Raw genomic sequence first — 24,211 nt, 5'->3', positions numbered from 1 at the left:
CCCTATAGGACGGTCCCACTAGCGTGGCCCCGGCTGGCGCTCATAATGGCGGCACACTGGGCCAATCCCAGGACTTACAGTATTTTGTGTTTGTTTGTAGACTATGGAAATAATATGCTTGGATACAACAGCTTCTTTAGCAATGACCTTTTGTGACGTACCCTCCTTGTGTAGGGTGTGTAGGGTGTCAGTGACTGTCTTCAAGTCAGCGGTCTTCCCCATGTAACCTACTGAACCAGACTGAGAGACCATTTAAAGGCTCAGGAAACCTTTGCAGGGGTTGTGAGTTAATTCGCTGATTAGAGCGTGACACCGTGAGTCTACAATATTGAACTTTTTCACAATATACACATTTTCTAAGATCCTGAATTGTGGGTTTTACAAGCTGTAAGCCATAATCGTCAAAATTAAAAGAAAAGTGCTTGAAATATATCACTCTGTGTGTAATGAATCTATAGAATATATGAGTTTCACTTATTGAATTACTGAAATGATTGAACGTTTTGATGATTTATTGAGATGCTCCTGTATACAGGCAGATTCTCCAGTGGTTACGGTTTGGAGCTGGTCCCTGACATGGTTGTAGTAGGTCCCTGTACCATACATAGATTGTAGTCCATGGTACAGAGTGTTTTGTTCCTAGAGGTTGATGGTGCCTCGGGTGAATTGTAATAACAGCGTGTCACACACAGCGGAGCCGCGCCGTGTCTTGCATCATCCGGGTGGAGCAAACGCCACAAATTACTTAATCCCTTTGCAAGGAGGGCAATCCATTGTTACTAAGGGAACAATTTGGCAGAGGCAGTGTCTGTTCACTGTGCGTGTACTGCAGCCGGCCAAATCACACGACTTCTACATGACTTCATTATCGGTCAGAGATTTGAGCCAGGTGTATAGGCCACCTTCTCCCCAATCATATCCCACACCATATTACCGGATACAGTGTAAAGGACACCGTTCCCTTTTTTCAAAAATATTTTTATGTACCAGTTCACAAGGATATCAAAACTGGCTGTTAAGTCAAGAATTTGCCAATGTCGCCTTTCTTGTCACTCCAGCCATTTTTTTTCATAACATGAAGAAGAGTTTCTGTGAGGTTTTTTATTTCTGCCTGATTTTTTTTTTTTTTTTTTTATCCCCTTGCTTCCTGTCTCTGTGACACCCATACAAGAAATGGGGAAGAGGTTGTCACTGGGATAAAAAGCCCAGACAGCAATAAAAACATTATAAGAAGTACTTATACTTCCTTAAAGGGATTCTTCAGCCTATTTGAAACAGAAAATTTTATAAAAGGACACTTACCCTTCCAAGCATCCAGTGCTATCCTCACCCGGGCTAGTTCATCGCCAGTCTTGGGGTCCCCAGGGCCTGCATGTTTAGTATGGGAAGCCAGCTGTGACCCCTTGCATCTTCCCACTTCACGTGCGCGAGCTGCACTGCGCTGTGTGAATGGTCCTGATGGGGGACTTGCAATGTGTCTGAAAAGGCTGAAGGGGGGCAAACCTTTCGTGGAATTGCCTAGGTCAGCGGTCTCCAAACTATGGCCCGGGAGCCGGATGCGACCCTTTGCTTGCTCTTATCCGGCCCATGGGACCCTTTTTTTTCTCCCACTGATACAAGACACTATTGCTCCCACTGACACCAACAAGGGGGCATAATTCGTGCTACTGACATCAACAGTCACTATTCCTCCCACTGACCTCAACAATGGGGCACTATTCCTCCCACTGACGCCAACAATGGGGCACTATTCCTCCCACTGACGCCAACAATGGGGCACTATTCCTCCCACTGACGCCAACAATGGGGCACTATTCCTCCCACTGACGCCAACAATGGGGCACTATTCCTCCCACTGACGCCAACAATGGGGCACTATTCCTCCCACTGACGCCAACAATGGGGCACTATTCCTCCCACTGACGCCAACAATGGGGCACTATTCCTCCCACTGACGCCAACAATGGGGCACTATTCCTCCCACTGACACCAACAATGGGGCACTATTCCTCCCACTGACACCAACAATGGGGCACTATTCCTCCCACTGACACCAACAATGGGGCACTATTCCTCCCACTGACACCAACAATGGGGCACTATTCCTCCCACTGACACCAACAATGGGGCACTATTCCTCCCACTGACACCAACAATTCCTCCCACTGACACCAACAATGGGGCACTATTCCTCCCACTGACTCCAACAATGGGGCACTATTCCTCCCATAATGCCGAAGATGCATTGTTTACGCCCAGTGACGCAGGACAACTTCTACTCCCAATGGCTATAGTCCGTCCCCCCTAAAGTCTGAAAGCCAGTAAACTTGGCCCTTTGTTTAGAAAGTTTGGAGACCTCTGGCCTAGGTGATCTGACCACAATTGGGAGCAGGTACCTACCAAAATTACCCCCCTTCCCCAAAAATAAAAACGTCCAAAAGTGTTCGAGGAGGATATAAAGTGGAAATTGCCTTTTGCGGTGAAGTTCTGCATTAGGCTGGTCAGAGACAGATCAATTCGGCCATTTCAGCAGGGACTAGCGGCCCTAGTACTGCCAGACGGAAGTGCTAACCACTTAGCCACTGTGCTGCCCAATCAGCCATAACTATATGACTCCTGATGGGTAATGTGAGTAACATCTGAAAGGGGGTGGGGTAAATTATTAAGTAAGTGAACATGTTGTCCCTGAAGTTGATGTGATGGAAGCAGAAAAAATGGTCAATGTAAGTGACTTTGACAAGGGCCACATTCTAATGGCTAGATGACTGGCTCAGAGTATCTCCAAAACTGCAGTTCTTGTGGGATGTTCCTAGTGTGCAGTAGTCAGGACCTGCCAACTGTGGTCCAAGGAAGGAAAACCAGTGACAGGGTCATGGGTGACCAGGGCTCAATGATGCACACGGGGAGTGAAATTTGGCCCACGTAGTCCAATCCAATAGAAGAGCTACTGTAGCTCAAATTGCTGAAAAAGTGAATGCTGGTTCCAATAGAAAGGTGTCAGAACACACAGTGCATTGCAGTTTGTTGAGTATGGGGCTGCGTAGTTGCAGAGCAGTCAGGGTGCCCATGCTGATGTAAAAAGCTCCTACAATGGGCACGTGAGCATCAGAACCAGACCACGAAGCAATGGAAGAAGGTATTAACTTGGCCTCCAAATGCTCCAGATTTCAGTCTAGTTGACCATCTATGGGATGTGCTGGAAAAACAAGTCAGATCCCTGAAAGTCCTTCCTTGTAACGTACAGAACTTAAAGGATCTGCTACTGACGGCTCGGTGCCCGATACCACAGCATACCTTCAGAGGTTTAGTGGGGTCCATGCCTTCACGGGTCCAGTCTGCTATGGTGGCAAAAGGGCGACCTGCTCAATATTAGGTGTGTGGTCATAATGACCTAAGTTGGAATTGAAGGATCGGTTCTGTCAGGTGTTATCAGATCTCTGTTCTCATTGGGGAGAATTCCTTTGTTGTGTGGTCACATGGACAGGAAGTGAGGGCAAATCTCACTGATGGGGACACAGTACTTTTTATACTGCATGCTACACTGCTATTCTTCTCTTCCTGAATGGGATCTCTGGTATCTATCCTGCCCCTAGGTCAGCTGTTATTTGTGATACTCAAACCAGTCACATGACCAGTAATGAGGAACTTGCTCCTCGTTCAATCAGTTGTCTTCTGTGTAAACATCATTTCCATCTTCTGATCCCTCCAGTGTTGGCTGGTGTTTGGTTTCATTGTCTACCTGGTTCCCTCCCCCCACATGCATCCTCCTCGGTGTGTTTGCACACAGGCGTGTTGTACGAATGTCATAAGCTCTGATAGACTGATAAGCTCTACTGCCCTCTTCCACCTGTCCCTCCATCACATTCATTTCACTGCAGTGATTTGTTTGCCCTGAGGATTCTGAGAATCTCTCTAGTCCTGGGGCTGATGTTTAAAAACATTAAACATTGGATCTGGTTTCTAGTAGAGGAGCATTTGCCATTTTTAGGGGTCTCTTTTTAGTCCAGAATTTCTTGTTCTTAAAGTGGGCCTACAGGGTGATCATAAACTTCCCAATACCGCCAGTGCAAGACTTGTTAGGACTTCCCTGGGGCTGATGACATTGTGCTCCTGACATTGGTATGACAGCTCATGGTCACCTACTGAGATTTCCAGCTTGCTGGTAAGAAGTCTATCCTTCCCATTTCTCATTGAGAAGAGGGAATGAAATGATCATCTTTCTGCTGGGACCTGCTGGACCGTTTCAGAACAGCAGGTGCACATGTCCTAAGAGTTCTGTCCATCAAAGGACAGCCAAGGACTAAAGCTAGTCATACCCTTATAGGCTGCTTTCGTCCAGCCTATGGACCGAACAAAAGAAATCAAACCGATTCCTCCATCCACCCTAAACAACGCGGATGAACGGATCTCTTACAGCCGGATATTGTGTTTTGACAGCTGATGGCACTGGCTGTCCGAATACTCAAACTGACTGGATCTGATTTGGATACAGGAGGTGTTCGTCCAAGAATTTTCTGCCTCACTCCTTCAACTAAAGTTGATTGGCAAACTGGGTATTTTCAATGGGGCTACCAACAGACTGAATTTTAAACTATTCAACTGGAATCCTCCAAAATGTGATACTTGTATTGCCAGTATAACCCGGGTCCCCTTCTCCCTTCCTTGCCATCCTGACCACCCCATCCATTTGGTATAGCAGTGGGAGCCCTTGTAGGCATTGCTTGATTGCTCCGGAGCCCACAAAAAGGCTGCCATGGCCCGGCTGCCTGGTCACACGCTCTTGGCTGAGTTGACTTGGGAACTGGCATTCAGGTAGAGAAGGACAATTAGCTAGTAAATCCTGTCTGCTCTCCTTAGTAAATAGCCAATTATGAAAGGATTTGAGATTGTCCACACAAAAAAGTGAAGATTCACACCAATTATCCAATTGTGTGCAAAGGTAATTCCTGTTTATTACATCTGCACACGATTGTTTAAAGTGGTTGTAAACCCCTACATATACCCAGTGAAGCAACTGGCCTCAGGTGGTACACAGAGCAAATCATCCTACATAAGTTGTACCTGTTTGTCTACAGTATTTTCTTCTCTACATCCATTCAAAGTGCTGATATTATAAAGCTTGTCTGAGAGTGTAGAAAAAAGGGGGTGGAGAGCTGAAATGACACACTGCAGAGCTCAATGAGGAGAGCTAATTGGAGGGAAGGGACCCCCCCCTCCACACAGCTCCCAGGAACAGAGCTGGGGCTGTCAATTTGCTGGAGCTCCATCCCCATCACCATTTTTCTCTTGGTGTCAGGAAACCTTGTCAGAAATGACTCATGCTGATGGTGGAGGAATGAAGACAGAAAGGACACTTAGTGCTCTGGATTGAGACAAGTACACATTATAGAGGGATATGCTTTGTTTATATTTCATGTTTGAGGTTTACAACCATTTCAGTTTGAAGTAAATCCTCATTCATTATTTATTTTTATTTTTTTGTGAACATTCTCAAATGCTTTTAGGGCTCTTTCACACTTATGCGTTTTTATTGCTGCATTTTTACCTTAATAAAAATGCAATAACAATTTTTCCTTTTAAATCCTATGGGACTTTCTCACCACTGTGCTCTGGGTGCGGTGCGTTTTACGAAGTCCTGCATGCTGCATCTTTTGGTGCGCCTTTCAAAACCGGACCACAAATCCAGCTCCCTGTTGAACTGAATAAAAATGTGTCAAAAATGCACCGCGGTTGTGTTTTTGGTGCATACTTTGAGCCACATGTCCATGTTTCACAGGTGCACACCAACCAGAAAATGCACAGGAACCCTTCTAAAACGGATATGCCTTTTTTTTTAGCACTTTTTTTTTTTTTTTTCCTTTTCAATGGAGCAGTGTGAAAGCGCCCTTAGGGCCCATTCACACCCTTCTAGTGCAGCACACACACATGCATTGTAGCTCACCAACACGCATGGAAGCCCGCTACCGTGCATTGTTGTGAATTTGCCAAAATCCTGCATGGCCACTTTTTGTATATTGCCAGTCCAATCATTTATATTATCACAGTGCACATAGATGTGTGCTTTATGCAATGCATTAGAACATTTGAATGGGCCCTTAGTAAATCAATCCTTTCTGCTTTATCTGCGAGTCATCATTTCCCTTATGTGTTTCCATTGCTGCATGGAGGAAGAATTGAGGAAGAATGAGGGAATGTGGTTGCTCTTCTCATTATGATGCCCAGTATTAGGCCACAATAAAAATAATGGGATTACACATTTATTGGGTGTTAAAGGCAGACATGCTAACCACTAAGCCACTGTGCACCCTGCATTAACTGTATCTGGTCTCCCACAGCACACAAAACATGGAAATGCAGTTATTTTAGTAAATATAAATTGCTAAATACCTTTTCTCATTAGCAGAATATAGCAGTCTTGTGACTTCTGTCAGTGTCCAGCTGGGCACTGGTTAAAGCTTGTAGGAGGAGTTTTCATTTTGCTGTAGGAGGATGCAGAACCCCTGACCTCTGTCTGGACAGTGCTGATTGGCCCTGTGCTGATCACATGCACTCTCCCAAGAAAAAAGAAAAAAAACCTCTCTAGCGATACACACCAAAATGAGCATGTGCAGAGTGACTTCACACAATATGTCTTATCAGGAGATAAGAGGGGGACAATGGAAGAAGGGGAGGATCACAGAAGACAGGATCAAACAGCGTTTTTACACAATGCAGAGGATTAACCCCTTGGGTTCCACAGTGAGTATAACAAGCATGCTTTGCTGCATATACAGACTAATATTACTGTAGGGGGTTTAGTAACACTTTAAGGTTCCCTAAGCCTCACTTATAAGGGCTCATGTACACTGCAGCTGCTAAACTGACGTTCAGGAGCTGTTCAGCTTTGTTTTTCAGCAGCCCCTGAACTCTCCCTAATGTTTTCCTCTGTGTCCATGTACACATAGTCGTTTACAGGCAGTTGAGTTTACAGTCGTTTTTTTTTTTTTTTTTTTAATGCGCCAAGCTTGCGTTCAGGAGTAGATTTTTACTGGCATTTCAAATGCCAAATGCTTGTAAACGCGGTTAACCGTGTTTATAAGCGTTTGCGTTTTAGAAGCCTTTTAAAACTGTTCCATATCCAGATGCTGCCCAGAGCCTTTTTTCATCATCAAAAATGCATGCAAAGCGTTTTCCATGTATTCAAATGGACCTAGTACACCAGCGCAGTCAGTTCCAGGTTTTGCGTGCAGGAAAAAATTGTAGAACGTGCCGCATTATACTCATGATGGGATCCATAGTGAATACAACCAGAAAAGACAGGTCATCTCAACACATACTGCTCTCTCTGCTTCTGCTCTCTCTATTCCTCTCAATGTCTGAAATAGTTAATTTTTTACTATTTTTCAGTGCATTCTGGGCATTTGGGAAGGTTTTCTGAGGTTATCTTTCAAAAACGCTTCTAAACATGGTATGCAAACGCGGCTAAACTGACGATTTTTGAACCTGTTTTCCAACAGTCAGTTTCCATCATTCAGAACAGTTTTCTAAACGCCCCGTATACATGAGCCCTAACTACAAAAGGAGTCTGCTAGACACACCTTTCTCTGCACCCTATTGGACGATCAAACTAGAATCGCCCCGACTGGTGCTCATAATGGCGGCACACTGGGCTAATTCCGGGATTTACAGCATTTTGTAGACTCTGGAATCCACTCCTTAAAGCTCCATCACATGGCAGTCTGCTTCTCAAGACCACATGTGATAATTAACCTCAATTCTCCCCATAAAGATTCAGGTTACTGTCTAGACCAGAATTTCCCAGATGGAGTCGTGTGTTTGCAGACGGGATAACATTCAGATCAGTAAAAGGAATTCATTTTAAAGTAGCTTTAAACCAAGTCACTAAAACCTTTTTATATAAACTTTTCATTTTGAATGTAATGTCTACAAAAATGTCAGTCTTATTATAGACACATTTCTTTTTTCTTTCATTATAAGAATACCTGTTGATCCTGCCAATAAAGTCCCTGCTCAGACACTTCCAGTTTTGGGGTGACACCTGTCTCCTAATTGACTGCTAACTGTGCTCCTGCGTTGTCACCCTTTCACACGTGCTCCTGGTGGGGACTACAAGCAGCCATGCCGACACACATCGCACAGACATGGTCCATTGTTGTCGCTGCATGTTTTAGTGCGTTTTTTAATGCGTTCTTTCTATAGGCATTTTTGCAGGGTTTTCCAAGTGCCTAATGCATATGTATTTTTAAAATTTAAATCTCAGATTTTTTTCTTTTTATAGTCTTCAGTAGAGTGGATAGGACGCCAAACCTTTTTTTGAGGTTGGTTTCAGTATTAGGGAGTGCCTATGTCTGTGTGACAGTCAGGTCTGGCTCACACCTATGCAGGTTGCGGTTGATGCGTTTTCCCGGTGCATTTAGTGCTTTTTTTTTTTTTCTTTTTTTACTTGCATTTTGCGTTTATGGGAGTTGTCTGTTGCTATGTGCAGCAGATTTACATCAAAAACGCAAGAAGTGCTTTTTTTTTATGCATTTCAACTGAAGTCTGTGGAACCAAAAACACAGCCTGCTGCGGGGGGAAAAAAAAGCCCCAAAAAATGCACAGGTGGAAAACGCAGAGCTGTGAACATGACCCAGAGGAAACCATGTTAAATGGACTGTATTGCTTTTTTGCAGAACTGAAAAACAAATAGGTGTGAACCAGGCCGAAGAGACGGAGAGCAGTAAACCTGTGACAGAGGTTCTAACGATTGCTCATGCTTTCAAAGTATATTCAAAGTCAAAACTTTTTTTGTAAGGCTAAACCTTCAGCCTTGCACAGTTGTCCAGGCTTCTCTCCTATGTTGGAAATGCTTACTGATTCCACTGCATGCTGTGAGCCACCCACATTATGCATTAAAGCTGTAGCAGGTCAGATGGAGCCCGCCACATTTCTTTGCTGGAGGACGTCCAGCATCATCTAGCCATTTTCTGCACAGCTTTACTGTCCCGGACCTGCCCCTTTTTAGATTTCAGTTCTTTCGAACATGGAAGAGGTCCAGCATCACCTAACCCTTTTCTTCCCAGTCTTGACTGTCCCTGGTTCACCCCTTTCCTTCATTGGATGGCAGTTCTTTCAATCATGGAAGCTCAGCATTTCATGTGGGTGTTGCCTAAAGACGTCTGCATGGAAATACAACCTGACTAGGTATGCCCACTTCTCCACACTGACATTCATCCGTCAAGGCATTTATATATTTGCAGAACAATTCCCAAGAGTCAGCCCACAGTTTGCATCAAATCTGAGGGCTCTTGAGAGATGTATTGAGGCAGTCCTGTGATATTTTCAGGAAACTTTGTACAGCACCCTGCAGCCACTTCCCATCAATCGTGATCTGCCTGCATTGCATAGCAAAGCACAGAGGCACACATAGTCTAAAATAAAGTATTTTCTGAAAATGGAAAGGGTTTTTTTTTTAGTTGATTAGCATGTTGATGAGGGGGAGAGGAAGGAACTAGGGAAGGCAAATATGAGCAGATGAAATTTTGGGGTCAAATTGGGTACCCCCATTGGTGTGTGTGTGTATAATATAAATAATTTTTTTTCGGATTCCATGTACTATTTGAAGTGAATTCCCTTCATTTCCTGTCCACACCTAACAGGTGTTAGAGGAAATCTCTCCAAAATGCAGAGTGGGAGAAATCCATTGACGACAGCAGTCATTAGAGCCAGTGTCTCCATTGGAAGATTTTCCTCTCTATTCCTGTTCTGGTGACCAAATTCAAATGTTGTATTTTCTTTCCCCATTACAGTAGTCACCATGAGAAAAAGAGACATGAACAGCAATACAAACTGGCAGTTCTAACCCTTTCCTACTTTGTATAAAGTGTACCTAAACTCATCAGGAGGGAGGTGGGTACCTAGTTTTGGAAGATTCCCACTTCTTGATGGATCACATAGGCCATTCCCCCAGAAGTTCAGCACCAAACCCCCCGCCCGCAGCCTTCTGGGACACATAGATCCCAGCAACAACGTGGCTTGCGCATGCACAGAGGGAAGCCGGCTGTGAAGCCACAAGGAGTCACAGCCAGCTTCCCACACTAAACATTCCAACATCGGGAACCCTAAGACCGATGAAGGACCCGCATGAGTGAGGATGGTGCTGGATCCCTGGACAGAAGTGTCCTGTATTTGTAGCCACTGAATTTTCAGTTTTTATCAAACCGTGAAGAACTGCTTTAACAAGCATCTGACCCTTGCAGTATAGGGGTCCTACTACAAGGGTTATTTTTTTTTTTTCTTTTCCTCTTGTGCCTGGAGTTGGGCTTTAGGAAACACACAAAAATTACCTTAATGCAGCACTTGACAAGCATTCAAAAATGCCCTTAAAAAGGTGTGATTCCAAATATTGAGGTATGATAGGAACAGGACTGTGTATTGCCCATCCTCACTGGTCCTTGCGCTGCCTTACTGGATAGTCCCTTCTGAGTCCCTAAGTGGCCTTTGAGGACATCTCGGTGTGGTTGCCTAGCATTCAGGCCCTGGGAACGTGACCCGGCTCGCACATTCTTGCCATTCTTGCCATTTTTCTATTAAATGGGTCAGGCAGATTGAAGAATGCGTACAATATGTGTTTAATAACTGAAGCTGGAGAACTTGAAATGATTGATCCTTCCAGCTAAAACTGGAGTGATGCCTTTTAATGAGTTGCAGACAGCGGGGTGGATTTTGACTGCAGCCTGTAGACTCACAACCTTTGCTACCCTACAGAACCCCCATGCCAGATCACCACTGTTAACGGAACATGCATTTGTCTTCTGATCTTAACCTGACTTAATATAAATACTTTTTTTTTTTTTTTTCTTTTTTCTTTTTAAATGACCTGACCATATTTCTGCAGAGCATTGTGAAAATTTGTGTCTGGTAAATGTACAGGAAAAGCCAACTCTTGTCTGGTGCCTATAGGCACAGGCCTGCTGTTCCTTCTTGTAATACAATGGCTTATCAATCTATAACTGCTTGTTCCTTTTTATGGGTAGAGATGAGAAAATTGCACCAATTCATTAGGTATACTTACCTTTTATTAACGTATTGACCATATTGTAATTTATAGGGTCACTGCAATTCTTAGATGTGATGGCTGTTTTAGTTTTCTTTTTTTTGGCTATCTTTCCTTTATTTTCACCTAGTGATCTGGCCAGTAAGTCTGCTCTTTTTAAACAGAACAAGCTATCCTACAAATGTAGCAGTAAAAGGGCTCAGACAAACCATTTACCACTGACCGAGATGCTTACAATGATCAGGTTTATTGATTCATGTAAAACCATGAAAAAAAAAACTGTTGCTGTAACTTCAGTGTTAGCTGGAGTTCGTCTTCTGTTTGTTGGTGTTCTAAATCTGCTGGTAAGTCTAACACTCCCCTCTCCCAAACTGACAATGCTGCTGTCTGCTGTGCCCCCTGTGCTCCTTTATCCAGAGTGGGGGCACTGTAATACAGGAGGTGTGTTACTGGTCAGATCACCGGGGGAAAGCCTAAAAACAGGAAAGCTAATGCAACCACCATGTCTAATGATTGGTAGGCTGCAATATGTTACATCTTTTGGTTTTGGGATTAATACCACTTTAAACCCATTTAATTAATATTCTATCCTGATTATTGCACACTGCTGATTGGCGTGTGTGTCGGGGTCACTTTATCATCTCCAAGTTGGAGTGCTTGGAATTTCTAAATTATTTAATTATTTATTCGTAAAAGAAAACATTCAGATTAGTAAATCAATTGTAAAATGGTAGATACTCTAACTGGGACTGACAGCCAATGAGGAGGCAGAGAGCTGGGACAGCCGCTGCTCTTGTGCACCTCGTTTGATCAAGATGGGGCTCAGGTAAGTAAGGGGGGGGCTAGGGAGGCTGCACACTGAAGGTTTTTTACATTAATGCATAGAATGCATGTAGGTAAAACACATTCAGGCTTGACAACCACTTTAAAATCCATGGCTACCTCCAAAGATATAGTGCAGGAGTGAGTGTAGCCACCCGAGACAAAGTTTTAATTGCAGGATTATCAAATGAGAAGAAAAAAAAAAAAGCCTGAAAAAGGAATTTATGCAGACCTCTTATCTAAGGACTAGTAATCTGCAGCATATGATTTTTTTGGGTTTATATATACTTTAAATAGAAAAAAAGGTTAAAATTTACTTTTAAAACGAGTAGCAAGTACCCAAACCTTTTTGTTATATTACCTGTATGCACCCGAAACTGAGGTCACTCACTCACAGCCCCCATCTGAGTCCATAGGACTGTGTCTTCTGTCATTGGAGATAAGAGGATGACATTCTGGCCTGGAAGCAAAGAAAGAACTTGTCAGAGGGCCATAGACACTTGTTCAGTGACGAGTCTCTTCCTTCAAACACAGGCTGAGTGTGATCGTGCCAAGAGCATCAACACGCCATCCGCTAACGTGTTCACGTCCTACATTCTCCTTGTCGTTTAACATCAGCCAACTTCCGCCAAAGATTTATATGATGAGCAGAAAGCATTGACCGCTTTAGTCAGAGGCAAAAGATTTACAAGACCCTCTCGCAACAAAGAATACCGTGGCTGCAATATCAAACCCAGTTATCATCTGTTCTCTCCCCAAACTATATTGCTGAACAAATTGTACAGAATCACAAAGGAACACAAGAAATCTGTTCTATTTTGGTGTAAACGCAGAAGAAAAATGACAATATATTTATTTTAAAGGGGAACTCCAGCCATGTTATTTCCCCCCCCACACTTCCCCACAACCACTTTAAGTCCCCAGTCACACTGGATGCGAATTGGTATGCGATTGGAAATAGTAATGGAAGAAGGTGTTGACTTGGCCTCTAAATTCTCCAGGTCTCAACCCATCAAGCATCGGTGGGATGTGCTAGAAAAACTATTCTGATCCATAGAGGTCCCACCTCACATCTTACAGGACTTAAGTGATCTGCTACGGACGGCTGGGTGCCAGATACCACAGCATACCTTTTGTAGGTCTAGTGGCATCCATACCTTGATGGGTCAGGGCTGTTTTATTGGCAAAAGGGGGACCTACTCAGTGTTAGGTGGGTGGTCATAATGTTCTGACTGATCGGTATGTATGCACAGTATGTGTATGTAGCTAGATAGACATAATGTCTGGACGTGTATGGGGGTTTGAGTTTGGAGTTCATCAACGGTTAACTGAACAGTCCTGAAGAAGTATTTAGGTTCAGCTCCCATCATGCAGGAGCAATCTTGGCCATTACACGTTTCTATAAGCTGTCATGTCAGACGGCATGGTTTAGTGGTAGAGCTAGGGACAGCTTGGCTTCGTTTAAGAAGATGCCAGGTTCTGTAATGTATACTAGCTTTCCTGCCATTGCAAGATAATGGGGTAGTTGGGGATTCCAGCAGCAATGTCCTACTTTGTCCACTCAAATAGGTTTTTAGATTCAGTGTGGACTTGTTGGGTGACAGTAATTTTTCGGGGATCTAGCCGGATGGTGCAGCTGATCCATTGCAGTAAACACACAGCATCTCTTGCTCCTCTCACTTTCAGTATCTCCCAGTAGTCAGATAAAGTGGCAGTGCGGGGTTTCATTTGCAGACCAGCCAGGAATAATTGATAAGCAGGGGGTGAAAGGTCATTCTGCCAGACACAGGCCCTGGAATGAGATGTGATTCCTTCTCAATAATTCAGTACACAAGGCCTCTTAGGGTGTGGGAATTGGATGCAGTCATTTTAAATATGGGTGGAGCTACCTGCCTTTGAGAAAAGGTGACGTCCAGTTCTGATTTGAAGGCCCCATGGTGAGGTTATAGGTGAATCTGTATTTCATATGTTGACCTAAGCAGGCTGATTGTGGTTTTTTTTTTTTTTTTTTTTTTCCCCTTTTTGGGACTAGTGTATTTTTAGTTAAAATATTAAACACAGTGTTTAATTTACATTGTCTTTTCTCTTTCTGTATGTGGATGATGGCACTGTAATTATCTTAATTTAAAAAAAAAAAAAAAAAAAAAAAAAAAAATTTGTAATTATATTAACCACTTGAGCCCCAGAGGATTTACCCCCCTTAATGACCAGGCCTCTTTTTGCTACTCGGCGCTGCACTAATTCAACTGATAATTGCGCGGTCATGCAATGCTGCACCCAAACGAAATTTACGTCCTTTTTTTCACACAAATCGAGTTTTCTTTCGGTGTAATTTGATCACCTGTGCACTTTTTATTTTTCACGTTATAAACAAAAAAAAGGCCAAAAATTTTGAAGAAAAACAATATTTTTTACTTTCAGCTATAAAAAATATATAGTAAACTCAAAGTTGGTTATAAATTTAGGCCAAAATGTATTCTGCTCCATGTTTTTGGTTAAAAAAATCCCAATAAGTGTATATTGATTGCTTTTTGTGGAAGTTATAGCGTCTACAAACTATGGTATAAATACTGCAATTTACACCATTTTTCTGCTATACAGCGCTGCGCTAGCTTAACGGACAATTGCGCGGTCATGCAATATGGTACATAAATGAAATTTACATCCTTTTTTTCCCCCACAAATTGAGCTTTCTTTCGGTGGTATTTGATCACCTGTGCGGTTTTTATTTTTTGCGCTATAAAAAAAAAAAAGGCTGACAATTTTGAGGAAAAAAAAAACAATATTTTGGACTCTTTGCTATAAAACATGTCCAGTAAAAAAAAAGCAAAAATCAAATTTAGTCATAAATTTCTGCCAAAATGCATTCTGCGACATGTCTTTGCTAAAAAAAAAAAAAAAAAACCAATATGTGTAAATTAATTGGTTTACGTGAAAGTTATAGCGTTTACAAATGGCGGGAAAGATACTGGGATTTTTAGGGATTTTTTTATACTAATAATGGCGGCGATCAGCGAATTATGGCGGCGATCAGGGACTTATGGCAGCGACCAGCGACTTATGGTGGGACTGCGGCGGACTTTCTGACATTGGAGGGTACTGACTTGGGGTCACTGACATCCCCAAAAACACTAATACAGTGATCAGTGCAAAAAAAAAAACACTGACACTGTACTAATGGCAATGGGGAGGAAGGGGTTAACTTTATTTTGCAGGGAAGGGTTATAGGAGTGAGGGGAGTGTTTTACTAGGGGGCGGGGGGGTGTACTGGGCGGGACAAGGCTGATCGAGAAAGAGAAACTGTTCTTTCTCGATCAGCTCATCCTCGAGCTGACAGGGAAGTGACAGACAGCACAGCTACTGCAGCTGTGCTGTCTGTCACTGTTTGCTGCCAATTGCTGGGACATAGCCGCTAAGGACTGGCTGTGTCCCGGCGACTCACATCTGCGGCGGTGATCGGCGGGACAGATAGGGCGGGGGCGCACCTTGCACGCGCCCCCTATTTGTTTACAAAACACACGTTTTAAAACGTAGTTTTGCCTGCGAGTGCCGCCCTGCCGCCGTATGTGTACAGTGGCTGGGCGGCAAGTGGTTAATTAAAAAAAAGTACTTTTTTTCCTAATCAATATACAGTTGTCACATTAATCCTCATGCATACTGGACATTTTTACAACTGCCGTTTTTGGCTTTTGACATTTGTTTTTTTTTCTACAGCCAGTAAACCCCCCAGCATGTTATTCTATGAGTCCATGCACACATAGACTGTAATCAATGTTTTTTGGCAGGGGCTTTTTTTGACTGGAAAAATAAGCCAGAACTAGTGGGTTTCAAGAGGAGTTTTTTTAGCCGTAAAAACACTATAACGCTGAAAAATGCGGTAAGACACGGTAAATTGCAACAAACCAGCGTTTTTGGATTTTTTTTTTTTTGACTAAAAAAGAACCCATAACTAGGAGTTTTTTAGCTGTAAAAATGCTCTAACGCTCTAGGACGCGGTAAATCGCAGCAAACCAGCGTTTTTGGACCTTTTTTTTGACTGCGAAAAAAATGCGAAAAAAACATGGCTAAACGCTAATACAAAAACACTAAAAAAGCGCTGAAAAACACATTTTTAACGTGACTTTACACAGCTAATGTTACCAGTGTTATTAAAAGGCCCAGTGTGCATGGAGCTTATCCAGCTCTTTCCCAACCTGTCTGCAAGGAAATATAAGCAGGAGGCGCTTCTTGTCCTCTGCTGCTGGTCACATGTTCAAATTAAAAAAACAAACCAAACAGCCTTTGGGATACAAAGTAAAAATAAATAGCATTACACGGTTTTAAATTGTCATACAAATATATATTTGAGCACAGCACAGTGGCTAAAATGGTTAGCTCTTCCGCCTGGCAGCACTAGGGTCGTTGATTTGAATCTCAGCCGCGGCACCACCTGCCTGGAGCTTGCATGTGCTCCCTGTGCCTGCATGGTTTTCCTCCCAGGTACTCCGGTTTCCTCCAGCACTCAAAAGACATGCTGGTAGGTTAATTGAATCCCGTCTAAATTGGCCCGTGTGTGTGTGTGTGTGTGTGTGTGTGTGTGTGTGTGTGTGTGTGTGTGTGTGTGTGTGTGTGTGTGTGTGTGTGTGTGTGTGTGTGTGTGTGTGTGTGTGTGTGTGTGTGTGTGTGTGTGTGTGTGTATGAATGTAAGTTTAGGGACTTAAGATTGTACGTCCATTGAGGGTTAGGGACTGATGTGAATGTACAATATATATGTAAATTGTGGGCGCTATAGAAGTACCTAAAATAAATAAATCTTAATTATTTTTGGCAATAACATGGTATAGGCAGATTTCTGCCAGTCACAGACTGTGTCACGCCCCTCCTAGCCTGTGTCTTAGAAAAACAGGGAGGCGAAGCCTTCATCAATCAAAATGTAATATTCCACCCCCATTGTGTTTAGCTGGTTAGTGAGCATGGAGGAGGAGGGAGGGAGTGGGCCGTCATTTACTGTGTATATGGCCACATGTGTGACTGTATAGTCATGTGCGCTAGGTGCCAACACTACTGTTCAAAATCCCCAGAATGAATTGGGGACATAGAAAGAAAGGGGATAGGGAACAGCCAGATCAACCAGGTTTTTTTTTTTTTTTGCAGAATACAGAAAACAAATTCCATAGTGATGGAGTATGAGCAACATGTAATAATACAGCATTTACTGAGAGTTTTTAATGATGTGGGTTTAGTGACACCTTAACCACAATAATTGTTTTAGGAGTCTGCAGCCTATCCATTCACTAGAGACAAGATACATCAATGAGAATGCAGCCTATCCATTCACTAGAGACAAGTGACATCAATGAGAGTACAGCCTATCCATTCACTAGAGACAAGTGACATCAATGAGAGTACAACCTATCCATTCACTAGAGACAAGTGACATCAATGAGAGTACAGCCTATCCATTCACTAGAGACAAGTGACATCAATGAGAGTACAACCTATCCATTCACTAGAGACAAGTGACATCAATGAGAGTACAGCCTATCCATTCACTAGAGACAAGTGACATCAATGAGAATACAGCCTATCCATTCACTAGAGACAAGTGACATCAATGAGAGGACAACCTATCCATTCACTAGAGACAAGTGACATCAATGAGAGTACAGCCTATCCATTCACTAGAGACAAGTGACATCAATGAGTTCAGCCTATCCATTCACTAGAGACCAGTGACATCAATGAGAATACAGCCTATCCATTCACTAGAGACAAGTGACATCAATGAGAATGCAGCCTATCCATTCACTAGAGACAAGTGACATCAATGAGAGTACAGCCTATCCATTCACTAGAGACAAGTGACATCAATGAGAATACATCCTATCCATTCACTAGAGACCAGTGACATCAATGAGAGTACAGCCTATCCATTCACTAGAGACCAGTGACATCAATGAGAGTACAGCCTATCCATTCACTAGAGACAAGTGACATCAATGAGAATACAGCCTATCCATTCACTAGAGACAAGTGACATCAATGAGTTCAGCCTATCCATTCACTAGAGACCAGTGACATCAATGAGAATACAGCCTATCCATTCACTAGAGACAAGTGACATCAATGAGAATGCAGCCTATCCATTCACTAGAGACAAGTGACATCAATGAGAGTACAGCCTATCCATTCACTAGAGACAAGTGACATCAATGAGAATACATCCTATCCATTCACTAGAGACCAGTGACATCAATGAGAGTACAGCCTATCCATTCACTAGAGACAAGTGACATCAATGAGAATGCAGCCTATCCATTCACTAGAGACTGTTGACAACACTGAGAATGCAGCCTATCTATTTATCGGAGACTGGTGACATCAGTAAAAAGGACATCCTAGCTTAAAGTTTAACCAGGCCCTTTTTTGTGCCAGAACACGTACTGTGTAGCACTGCTACTGGTGCTTCGCTGCAAGCTCCGAATCCGTAAGAGCTGATAAGCGTACTAATGGTCACTTAGCAACTCTGGAACTTGACAGGAGGAGCAATTGGACCAAACCAAAAGCAGCCAGACTGAACCAATGAGTATTGGTTAAATCAAACTAATCAGGAAAGAGTTCTCCCACTTCCTGGCACTGGACTGCTACCCTTACCTGCTCTTCAGTACCACTAGCAGGCAAGGATCCATCAATATCCCCCCAGGAAGGGTGGGAGGAGAGGCAAGGCTGCCCTGCACTTCCTTCTTTGGAGCAGCCAAGTGGCTGTCGTGGTGAAGGATAAGAGGAGGCAGAAGCTGAAGGAGAGCCCGGCTCACATTGTCATCGTTGACCATCGTTGAGCAGCAGACCCCAGATCTGCTTTCCTGAAGGGAGAGTACCAAGGCTATATAGGGGATCTAATGGCTGTAGGAGGAATGGGAGAGTTCTTGCACCTGTCCTCTGACATCCTATCCTATCTATACCTATCCTTCTCCAAACTACTAGAAAATATATTATTGTAGTTTTGTGTCCTATTAAGGTGTTTTCCTCTTACTTTCTATTCTGATGTCCATTAAGTAGAAAGTGAGGAAAACTCTCTCAAGTAGGCTTATGGACAGCAATAAAAATTTCAGAGATTCTAACTCTTCCCACTTTTTTTGCAAAACTAAAAAAAAAAAAAAAAGTTTTGGCTACAGTTGGGCTTTAACTTGTATATAGGGAAACATAGTTCATTACTAAATGCTCTTCATTTTAAATATCCTCCACTCGGAAATTCTGGGAAGGTCCATATATTGATCCTTGACTGTTCATCGCAATTTGGTGATGTCATTTATATAACACGTTTCTTTCTAATAAATACATGTATAGGCATCAATGTTGATCGTTTCCAGTTGTGCTTTCTCTGGCAGATAATTTTGTTTATATACATTTCTTTCTGACTAATCTATGCATCAGAGATTGTCAAATAAGTGCTGGCTTCCTGTTTTATGAGCATTGATGAAGTAATGGGATCCTTCTGATGTTCGAGTAACAGTGATTCAGCTGTGGTAAATTGGTGTTCTCAAAGCATCTATTCCTTGGCCACGTGGCACTATATCCCAAGTCTTGCATACTTCCTGTTGGGTCATACTGAATGTTCCTTTTTCTACCACATATGTATAAAGGTCTGCTAGGTGGACAAATCAAAGAATATCGGCCTAATAGAAAAATAAAGATATGTTGTTTCTTCATTCTCACACATGACCCTCTAAAATACAGGGTCCGGGCCCACCTATCCATTACTTCATACTGATGGAGAAAGTGTATTGGGGCATTTATCCATCCTTTATGGAACTGCACCACCTGGAGCTTTAGCAACCCTTCTTACCCATTCTAACAACATCTCTTGCAATTGTGTTCATGCATGTCTACCCCTTACCTCCCAACCTTCTGAGCTGGGATTTAGGGATTTTGAGCAAAAAAAAAAAAACTTTGGGAGTTATATATTTATATCTCTGGTGTGCAACCTGTATCCATTAGGTACTTCCTGCACTGAGCCCAGTATCCTATCTAAGAGTAGCCTGAATTTTCCTTCTCTATGTGCTTACTGTAGACTGGATTCTAGTAGCTGAAGGTTTAGGGTGCTTTTTTCACACTTTTATTTTCTCTGCTGTCCAACACATTTATCTTTCATTTTAAAAAGACTGGAGGGGAATAAAATGTAAACTGTCATAAGTCATTTCAGGTGGGCTGTAGGGATCTCAAATGAGGAAGCAGTGATTTGTAGCACTCTCATGTAATGTGACTCCAGTCTGTGTGTCTTAAAGCATGTCTCCTTTCTCCAACAACTCCTATAAACGTGTTCAGTCTTTGACCATCTCCTGTAGCATGTCTGCAGTCTCTGATGGTTTTATGTATCCATACAGTCTCTTAATATTTGCTTCCCTTTGGTGATATTGGGTTGCATTTGAGACCTGAAAGTTGGCCAACCAAGGCATGTAACAGTGGCAAAGCCACCAACTGTCTTGAACCAAATTTCTCTTTCCATCAGTCCTTATCAAATGTACCTCTTATCTCTTGTGGAGACTTCTATATAATCATTGGTGGTCAACATTCGTGATGTAATTATCAAGAAAGTTGACCACCACTGATTATACAGAAGTCTTCACAAGTGTTAAGCTGGCCATAGTTCAAATCTCGGTCGGTTCAGAGGGGATCAGCCGAGATTTGAACCATGTATGGGTAGGCTGATTCGACTTTGGTACAACCAGCATGTCAGATTTTTATATATTATTGCCATAATCGCTGTGTCCTCCACACAGAAACGGCTCCTTGTGCATCCCCCCTGACTGCGTTGATGCGGGAATCAAGCGATTTTCTTTCCTGTGGTTGCAGGAAAGAAATTTGCATTGTCTATGACCTGCCTTAAGAGGGACCTTTTTGATAAGGATTCACAAACAGAGGCGTTTGGTTAGGGACAGTTGGTAGCTTTGCCACTCCTACGTGCCTTGGGTGGTCGACTTTCAGGCAAACCGTTGAATGAGTACAAGTGTCTGGTTTAATTGGTCTGCAACTACTGAAGAGCAAGACATTTGCTTGCCTTTGCTTTACAATTGGAAGTTCCATGTTCACCATGGAGTACTTTTGATCATTCTGATGAAGGGAAGCTGTGCCCTGAAGTTTTGCTATGATGATCAGCACAATTAAAATGTATCTTTAGCAAAACCTTCCTTTTTTTTTTTTTTTTTTTTTTGTTTGTTTGTTGAGTAGGGAAGGATTAGAATCTCTGCTGGGATTTTATTGCTGCCTGTGTCCCTTCTATGGAGATTTACCCCTTCTGTTTTGATTGCCATTGTTTGGTATACAGAAATGATAAGAAATCCACAATTTTACAGTTATTCTATAACAGGAAGGGGAAATCTTCCATCTTTCCAGGTGGAGACAACTGCTTCAATGACAACTGTTCCATTTTAGACCAATATTAAAGAAGGAATTTCTCCAAGGTCAAAGTTGAAGAGGCTGCAAACACAAAAATGAAACCTTGGGGCAGCACAGTGGCTAAATGGTTAGCACTTCCACCTTCCACCAGTTTGCATTTTCTCCCTGTGCCTGCGGGTGTTTTCTCCGGGTACTCCGGTTCCCTCCCACACTCCAAAGACATGCTGGTAGGTTAATTGGCTCCTGTCTAAAAATACGTCATAGTATATGTATGAATGAATGTCAGGGAGCTTAGATTGTACGTTCCTTGAGGGTTAGGGACTGATGTGAATGTACAATATATATGTGAAGTGCTGCGTATATTGATTGTGCTATATAAGTACCTGTAGCAGTAGCACCAGTAGTAGTAGCACCAGTAGTAGTAGCACCAGTAGTAGTACCACCAGTAGTAGTAGCACCACCAGTAGTAGTAGCACCACCAGTAGTACCCTTACCCTTATCGCTTCTCGGCCTTTTGGCTAAGATCCAGTGTAGTATCTGTTCTTATCAGTGTCCAGTGGGGGTGCTCCCGACCATTCTAGCTTTGCGGGGATGGTTGTTGTATAGTACCCTCACTGATATGATGGGGGTCCGGAAGGCTGGACCGGAGGGACAGAAACCAGGGGGCGCCACGATACGCTCTGGGACCTTGGGAGTAATTCCTCTGGGAAAGCTGGAAAGACCCAGTACCTCCTGATTTGGACGGATCTACCTTGGTCTGGCCTGGGGCTGGGGACGCAAAAAGTCCGCAAACTCAGTGCCCCCTGGGGAAGACGCTCTCAGGGGTGTCACTAGTAACACTTGGGTGTGGGACCCCACGGTGTGAAGATGACACATGGCCACTGTTTTTCACCTCTTTTTGCACAGCGCCCTAAGGACCAGGCCTTTTGGCTAGGACCAGGGCAATTTTTGCTACAGGCCTCAGGGCCTGGTCTGTGCACAATTCGGCACGGAACCACTTTTTTATTTTTTCTTTATCTTTATTTATTATGCACTCCCACGTTTTGTCACTTTTTTGCTCTTATGTGTGTGTTTTTTTTTTTCACGGATGGAGGGTGTGGGTCCTCGGGCCTACCCTGAAGTCTAGGGGGAGGATGTGTGGCCCTATGGTTCCTTCCTCCCCTGATCCCTAGGGGACTCTTCTTCGGGAGAGTCCCCTTGCCTAGTACTGGATGTCCGGCTTCGGCTGGGCATAGGGAACGGTGGTCCACCAGGCCTTTTGGCCAGGAGGACCAATTGGGAACCTTGTCCCCGTCAGGAGCTTCGTACCCCGGGGGATCAGGGTAAGCGGTCCAAGCCCCTTTAGGGGTAGGACACAGCACACCCCTAAGTGCACTTTTTCGTGTGGTGTTTTGCACTTGCACTTTTTTTGTGAACACTTACGGGTTTTTTCGTTATAGTTGCACGTTTGCGGACTTAAAAAAAAAAAAAAACAGTAGTACCCTTACTGGGTTTTAACCATTCTCTACTTTCTCCACTCTCCAAAATGGAGAAAGTTGGCTATAGGTAAAATGTATCCATGAAAAGCGTACCCTCACTTTTGCTGCCTTGACAAACATATGATTCTAGGTGTACTTTAGATTATTTCCACAATCAAGGTCCAGCAAAGTGAATGGCACATTCTTTTCAGTGTGCTCCAAAGGCACCTTTTGTGCGTCTGTGTTTGCTGAAGTTCTCGCCAGTTCCTGAAGACCTCGGAAGGGACAGACCCTCCCACCTAGGTGTGTATTGTTATAAGTAAATATTGAATTGTGATGACGTTGGTGTTAAGTAATCATTAAGTGCTGGAACTAAATTGTTTTACCTGAACTGTCTGCTAGTCTGTGTGGAAATGACTTATCAGGTGGCCAAGATTATACACAATACTGTGATATGGTAGAGCCAAAGAACTGCACACCATTAGTATTGGGAATTTAGGAGAGAATGTTGAGGCTGCAGGTATGATGGTTTAGTTTCTCTTCTTTGCAGGATATTTTCCTTTTCTTGTAGTAAATCTGAAATTGTTGCTTTATGAAGAGCAGACATGCATATAGCCAGAAGTCTTAGAAAATCATTTTGGTGGAGCTACAATGTCCCTTTTCCCAGGATTTTGGCAGGTGCGCCTACTTCATGCACTTACAGGGGATGGGCTGATTGATCTATAAGAGTTCCTATTCACTGATCTGGGACTTAATAGCACTGATGTGGGCCTATGCAAGTATAGATCCCGTTTTATCCAATTAGACTAAGAACATCAGCACATATATCAAGCTGGACCTGGGACAAGCCTCTCCTACTGTCTGTTTATTCTATATTTATCAGCTGCGTCAGTGTTGTCACCTCACCTGTCACCAGTGCATTGTTTTGTGAGTCAGCTTGTTGGAGAACACCTGTGTGTTTATTACTCTAAGCCTCCTGTCATTCAAAGGGTTCCTAAATTTACTCTGGGCTACGTCATTAGCATAGTCCTGATTGTTGAACCAGGCCTCCAAGCTTCTCTTTGTGAAGGATCGAATATGTTGATGTGCAAAACTCTAATATTACATTTTGCAGTATTTTGTAGTAAAGGTTTACTCCAGGTCAACCTATACATTTCATATGGGAATTACTGAGCAAGGCTTTTAGCTGTACAAAGTGAATGCTAGAAACATGTTCCCAGACTACCTAAAAGCAATATGGGGGCCTTCTGATGGAAACACTGTCACCTTACTCATTCAAGGCAAAGTGACAGTAACCACTAGTGTCCTATGTCAGCTGGAACTGGGGACTCTGGTGTTGGCTATGCCAGAATGAAGAACATCAGGAAAGCATTGGCAAGGTTAGTATGAGGGGGTCTCCTTTTCCTTGAAAAGGCAAGGTGACAGGGTCTCTTTAAGTGAATTTCTGCCAAGAAACTCATCTCAAACATCTTGGTCACTGACCCAGAACGTGCAAACAGCATGTATAGTCTGTTCTGGGTCA

At 43.1% G+C, this 24,211-nt stretch overlaps 1 protein-coding gene and 1 non-coding gene across 2 annotated transcripts in view; both read left to right on the top strand.

Annotated features, from left to right (window-relative positions):
- TPRN (taperin) overlaps positions 1-24,211 on the top strand; it is an 84,888-nt gene that overhangs the window by 29,261 nt on the left and 31,416 nt on the right. The gene's annotated exons all lie outside the window — the stretch shown is intronic.
- Positions 21,731-21,914, top strand: LOC149463569 (U2 spliceosomal RNA). The gene has a single exon (XR_016312443.1). It is a non-coding gene; the product is annotated as a U2 spliceosomal RNA (small nuclear RNA).

The sequence above is a fragment of the Staurois parvus genome, unplaced genomic scaffold, assembly GCF_062004578.1.
Source record: "Staurois parvus isolate SC_StPar_1 unplaced genomic scaffold, SC_StPar_1.0 ptg000154l, whole genome shotgun sequence".
NCBI lineage: Eukaryota > Metazoa > Chordata > Amphibia > Anura > Ranidae > Staurois > Staurois parvus.
Note: the sequence above shows the minus strand (reverse complement) of the source record. Positions and strands in the feature narration are given on the sequence as shown.